The sequence below is a fragment of the Eleutherodactylus coqui genome, chromosome 1 (assembly GCF_035609145.1).
Source record: "Eleutherodactylus coqui strain aEleCoq1 chromosome 1, aEleCoq1.hap1, whole genome shotgun sequence".
NCBI classification, from domain to species: Eukaryota; Metazoa; Chordata; class Amphibia; order Anura; family Eleutherodactylidae; genus Eleutherodactylus; species Eleutherodactylus coqui.
Genome location: NC_089837.1, coordinates 468,690,913 through 468,696,912, shown reverse-complemented (window position 1 = coordinate 468,696,912; position 6,000 = coordinate 468,690,913). Strand labels below are relative to the sequence as shown.

Here is a 6,000-nt window from a genome sequence, read left to right as displayed (position 1 = left end):
AAACTACTGTTATCACGTGCCATATGTCTACTGTTTCAGGGGCTAGAATAGGTGGTTTCGTCTTTGCAATAATTATGGAATTGTAGTTTTCCATTTTGGAATGAATCGTTTGTAAACCAACACCGCATTCCTCACTTGATTGGCAGTTCGTTGGATGTGGACTCGGAAAAGTAGCAATTCCTAAAATTTTTGCAAAAATTACAAACTATGAAAACTACTGAAGCACATTTCTTTGAGCAATTTGCCACAGGGATTTCTTTTATTATGTATGTGTATGTGTACTACATGCTTGCCTGCAAACCAACCGACACATTCTGTCTAAATTGAACCTAAAAAAATTGAGACTGAGAATTCATGCCCTGCTGGTGCGCACCGGATGTCTCCCGAGGTTGTGGTGCTACGTCCTGCATTTGTATGCGGACCACTGCGTTAAAATATTACGTTTCCAATTCATGCAGTTTGCATGGTTACATAGTTATGCGGTTACCAAGCATACATTTAAAAATCTATGCACAAGCAGTGTTCTGAATACTTGTCCTGCTCCACAGTGGGTTTCGATTATCACCATTTTAATGTAACTTTCTCACGTTGGTTTTGGGTGAAAAAAAAAAGAGAGTTTTTTAAATTACAATTTTTTTTATTTATATATAACTGTTTTGTGAACAAAATTTTAAACTGCCTTGCACAATTCGGCACATGTGGTGGAGCATCTTTGATAGTGCATAAATAAAGACATTTTGTTTGGAAATGCTGTCTTGTCTTCTGTGTCCTTCTGGAGCTGGTCGCCGGGGGATCACGCTGCAGTTCTTAGTGCTGCACGCCATCGCACGGTGCCTTCGGGACTGAGGAAATAGGCAGTGAAGTGTTCGCATACCTGCAAAGCGGTAGCCGACGGGCGACCTGCTCCCCAGTTGATGACCGTGTCAAAGGCAGGTTCGAGTTCTTCAACATCTACCTCGGGGCGATATTCCCGGAGATAGTTGTGAAGAACACAACATGCCTTGACAAGGTCATCAACTGTGGTAGGGTCTACCATCAGGGTAGTCCCTAGAACCCTCCACTGACTTACCATAATCCCGAAGGCACACTCAACCACTCGACGTGCCCGGCTCAGCCTATAATTAAAGATCCTCTTCCAGGCATTCAGTCCTCTTTGTGGGTATGGGCGCAGCAGGTTTGGCATAAGATGGAAAGCCTCATCCGATACTATCTCAAAGGGGACTGGATGTGTGGTTCCCGGAAAAGGTTGGGGGGCTGGGAACGTAACGCCATCTCGAAGAATTTGCATCCAAATCTGTGACGTTCGCAGCACCCAAGAATCTCTAGTGCTGCCATAGGCGCCGACGCAAAAAATTTGCAATGTGCATCACACATCGCCATCAGGACTACCGAAAAATATTTTTTGTAGTTATAAAACCTGGAGCCCGAGTACGCTGGCTGAAGCACACGGATATGTTTGCCATCGACCGCGCCTAGGCAGTTTGGAAATTTGGCAACAGTTTGAAAGCCTGCCGCGACACGTTGCCAAGAGTCCTCGGATGGTGAAGGCATCACAATGGGCTGCAACTTCTGCCAGATGGCGCTGCATGTGTACCTCACAATTTCGTTGATGGTAGATTTACCAACACGAAATTGGAGATGCAGGGATGCATAGCTCTCTCCTGTGGCCAGAAAGCTGAAAAAAAGCAGAAAAGAAAAAGATATTTTAGTATACTCACAAGACCTACATTGCCACAACACTTAATTATATACCGTATTCACCTGTTGCACTCTACACGCAATTTATAGGAGAACGTGGTAGAATTTTGGGCACAGAAATAAGGTATGCATTGCAGCAGGAAGGGAGCATTTGGGATGGTGGATTTACACTTTACAAGCTCAACATTTTTCCTCATCCATTCTCCCCATCCACAACATTATAGTAGATGAAGAGAGAGAATGAGCAAAGACAAACATGTTCCCTAATCCCGTATAAAATGAACAAGACTCCGGAGGGTGCAGGTGCGCAGCACACTGATGGTAGAGGCAGTTCGGTAAGTTCAACATTCTCTCTTCTGCGGATCGGTTTCTGAAGTCAACCAGCATCATCCTGATGGCCATGCTAGGTGGCCGAAGAGAGAATATTAAGGACAACGGACAGTTTAATGTGCTTCTTCCAAAGGTACCGGATCACAGGGAAGCCGTTCAAGAGGCTACGGTGGCAACTGGTAACTCCGGCAGTATCCCCATTGCAAGCAGCAAGAGATAAGCTATAACTGTCGCTCGTGATCACTTCGCTATGTGTATAGGCGTGGGCAGAAAAGGTAGAAAACCGGGGGTACTGGAACAGGTACTGGAACAGGTTCAGTGCAGGAGTGCACCTGCACCCAAAGTGTTTGATGATTGGGTGCGGATGCACTCCTGTACGGAAGTGCGTGGTCTGTATCGACATCGGAGCAGCGGAGGCAAAAGATGATGTCGGGACAGACACATAGGGTTGGATAGGGTTAAGCATGGGGTACATATGCATGGAAGGGGCGAGAATAATCACAACCACGCAACTTTCGGATAACGAACGACTGTACGTACAACTCCACGTTGGGCGTGAATTTTAACAATGGAGTCTTCCGCTTGACTACTTAACATAGCCGCTGAAAAAGGGTTGCATAATAAGCGCAGTCCTATACAGACGTCCATGGTGTGCATTCACAAAATACAAGACAGAATTAAGTGATTGGAATAACAAAGGTTACATACCGAAGGGTGATGAGCAGCCTTTCTTCTGCAGTGATCGCCTCCCTCATCTGCGTATCTTGGAAGGTCAGGTCCCGGCGCACCAGCTCCATAAGGCGCTCAAAGGCCTCCATAGGCAGGCGACAAAAAGAGAAGAACTTCTCAGGATGGCTGCAGAGAGAGAAAGAGAGAGCGAGCAAAATTAAATAACTATTCTCTGTAAAAACGTCAAACCAATTCACGTGCAGTACTTGGATTACTTTTTCAAATCCTGGAAGAGACTGGCAAAATGACCCTTGGTCCCCCTTTCTGTGAGAAGGGGGTGGACCCAGAAACGGCGGTGGCGTCGGGAAGCACGATTGGTCTGTAGTAGAAAATTGGCAATAATTAATAAAAGACATGGCCTCAATCACACTATAGTACACACTGTTTCAACAAACACTTTCAACAACAATGTAGTTAATTAAGCACACATTTTACAATGAGAAATTGCTCACCTTTTTAGATTTTTCTGTCTACATCAACACAACGAGCAGGAGGAGTTTGCGCCGGTAAGCACGGCGGAGCCTCAGTCTACGTGCTGCTTCCATGCTGCTGGTGATAGACAAAATGGCTACGGATCCTCCCTTCCCTGTGCTGAAATGGGCAGGGACAATGACATCACAGGAAACAGTTTTTTTTTCCCCTAAGCCTAGAATCTGCACCTAAAATACGCATGCCAATCCGCACCTAAAACCGCGACTACATTAAAATTCCTAAATTCCAAAAACTTCTACTGCGGATTTATCAGCGGTAGAACCGGTGAAAACCGTAGTTCACTTTTGACTTTCGGTGCGGATTTGCGGCTAGGTTGCTGCAAATCCGCAGCAGAAAAACCGCAATATTTCCGCGGTAATTCCGCCCTGTGTGAACCCAGCCTACTACTTGGGTCCACAGCCCCCACCCAACTAAAAAAGCAGGCGGAACCTCCATCGCCATTCACAAGAGCCTACCGCATAAAATCATAGCATCCGAAATGGATAATAATGGGAGATATGCATTTATAAAACTCTGTAAATAATGAAACTTTAACAGTGGCAAATGTTTATTTCCCAAATCAAGGTCAGAAACAGTTTGGCATCCGGGTGTTGAGGACTCTGGCGAGCTTCGCGGACGGATGGGGCATCATCCTCGGAGGAGACTTTAATCTAAGCATGGACCCGACACGAGACTCATCGGGGGGTAAGACGGGGGTCTACCCCTCCACCAAACACAAACTCAGGTCAGAATTAGCCAACCTCAGACTGGTAGACCTTTGGAGAACACTACACCCAGGGGAGAAAGATTATAGCTATTACTCACCCGCACATAACAACTATCACAGACTTGAATACCTATACATTTTACATGTGTTACTAGATAGATCACCTTCCTCCTCAATGGGAACGTTCATATGGTCAGACCATGCTCCAGTCTGGGGGTCTCTGAAGACAGGCAGTAGAGACAATACATCTTTCAGTTGGCGTTTGAATGACAATTTGTTGGATGATGCAGCCTGTAAACAGGAGATACAGCAGACTATAGACGACTTTAGATCAAATCACATGACAGATCCTACATCCCCCCCCCCCATCAAATTATGAGGGTTAAAATTCTAAGTGCAACACCAATCGGGCCCACCCCACTTGCCCCGTTGCCGGCCGTAAGAATAGACACCACACAGAGGTCTGGTATAGTTTCTCACACGGGACATGGCTGCGGCTGTGCCCACGTCGACGCCGTACTTTATTACAGATTACATGAGATCTTATACACTTTGTCCCATCCCCCAGGGGGTGATGGGCTCATAACCATATATGGGAAGTCCGGATTTGCGGACTGAGACAGTGAAAATCATATAACAGTCATTATCTTGATACTGGCGCCTCTGGCTTACGTACAGAAAATCACGTATTCAATTAACTCCAGTACAAAGAATCACCCACTTAATTCTAAGAAGTCCGGATTTCGGGCCTAAGACAGTGAAAATTATGTACATGGTTGAACATCTTGATATGGGCTTCTGGGAAAACAGCCAAGTACATGCGTCCTTGCGTCTGGTTCGGTATCTTCTCTGAATTTCTAGAACATCTTCTTGCAAAGCCTTGGGATATCTGATGTAAGGCGACATTTAAGTTTTTTCTCATTTGGAATTGAATAAAACTTGCATATAGGTATAAAAGTATAAAGAACATATGGCAATATATATATATACCCTCACAAACCCCCCTAAAAAACTTAATATGGAGATCAAGCATCAGACCTTGCACTCTTCCTCGGTCGTCTCTCCCTTGCGTCAGGGTTTCTCCACTGCCCGTAAGTCCCTACTCCTAAAAGGGAGGGATCCCTACCTCACCTCAGAAGGAGGCCATGGATTCCCTGGGCTTATTTCCGGGCATCCATACCCTCTATCTGTACAAGTTAACACCCCACAGGGTGTGCCCTCGCCAGAACCTAAGGTCTTCTGCACTTTCCCTAGGCAAATGGGAAGTCCACTGACAGTCCATCTTATGAGACTGAGGCAGACACAGTACTAGTCCATCTCTCCATTCTTCTGGTAACGTACGTGGTTGGCATTATCGGAACTGGCTCTTCATCTTTTTCAAACAAGGGAAATTTTGGTCACATTATCCAGTCCCTTACTCATACTCTTTGATCAAAGGGATAATACACATACAGAAAATTACATACCCAACCTCTTTCTGCTAAAATCATATCCACGGCCACTCTATTTTGGAACGCCATGGATGCAGTGGGCCCTAACTGGTCAGCTAACCCTTGCGAAGCATCTCTGGTGTAGTTTACAAACCTCTGCTGATTGTAATAGATATAATTCATCCAATCTACATTATTATTAACAGTGACAATAACAAATAAGGACTCAAAACCTGCTTTAACCTGATGTCTAGAATTAAATTAATCTCGCACCCCCCTTGGCACTCCTATTGATACATGTGGGTCAAAGTTACCATCTTGAACGTTAACTTCTCTCTTAGCACGATGCGGTATTGGATTCTCACCCTCAGTGTAGTCTCCATATTGCACATTTGATTATATTAATTTGTTCTGAAACAGGGGGCTAGTGTACAGTAGTCAAAGGTGTGTGTTGGAGGAATTGTACCACATTATAGCATTTAAAGGATATGCAGGATCATTAGTTTTTTCAGTGCGAAGTGTGGATCCAAGTGGGCTTTTCTTCAAGCTTGACTGCAGTTGGGGTGGTGAACAACATCTGGTAAGGACATTCAAACCGGGTTTCTCTCTCAAACT

The 6,000-nt window shown here is 45.1% G+C and overlaps 1 pseudogene; it reads right to left on the bottom strand.

Annotated features, from left to right (window-relative positions):
• Positions 1-793: 793 nt before the first annotated feature.
• Positions 794-6,000, bottom strand: part of LOC136606241 (uncharacterized) — a 31,139-nt pseudogene continuing 25,932 nt past the window's right edge.